The sequence below is a fragment of the Photinus pyralis genome, unplaced genomic scaffold (genome assembly GCF_008802855.1).
Source record: "Photinus pyralis isolate 1611_PpyrPB1 unplaced genomic scaffold, Ppyr1.3 Ppyr1.4_LG1, whole genome shotgun sequence".
Lineage (NCBI taxonomy): Eukaryota > Metazoa > Arthropoda > Insecta > Coleoptera > Lampyridae > Photinus > Photinus pyralis.
Window position 1 is genome coordinate 26,544,968 of NW_022170249.1, and position 774 is coordinate 26,545,741.

A 774-nucleotide genomic window follows, 5' to 3' on the forward strand; every position below is an offset into this window, starting at 1 on the left:
AAGTCGAGTACTAGATGATCAAGGACAAGTTGATGTAATATACACAGACTTCCGCAAAGCTTTCGATATTATCGATCACAACTTAATTATTAAAAAGATAAGAAGTTTTGGATTCAGCGACTCTCTTAGCCTGCTCTTTACATCATACTTATCTAATCGTCTACAGTATGTATGCTATAATAATTTTAAATCCGAAGTCTTTATTGCATCCTCTGGGGTGCCTCAAGGACCCCTCTTGTTCCTTCTATTTATTAACGACATTACCAAGGTACTCTCCTGTAAGTGCCTATTATTTGCGGATGACTTAAAAATATTTCGGAAGATTGGCTCTGAGAGCGACTGTGTTCACCTGCAAGAACAATTAAATATTATTCATGATTGGTGTACTGATAACAGATTGGATCTAAATATTGGTAAATGCAAAATATTGTCTTATACTAGAAAGCATAATGTGATTCAGTATGATTATTGTATTGACTCTGTTCCTCTTAATCGTGTGACCGTTGCAAAAGATTTGGGAGTAGTGTTTGATCAACGGTTAAATTTTTCAAACCACATTCAAGCTATTTCTGCGTCACCTATACACACATTGGGTTTCATAATTCGTAATAGTAAACCGTTTAAAAATACTGATACGTTGTTGTCCTTGTATTGTGTTTTAATAAGGCCCAAATTGGAGTATTGGACCCACATTATCTCAATTGAGAAAATTCAAAGAAGATTTATGAAGTACGTTTCGTTTAAGCAAGATGGTGTCTATCCGGCTAGAGGTTG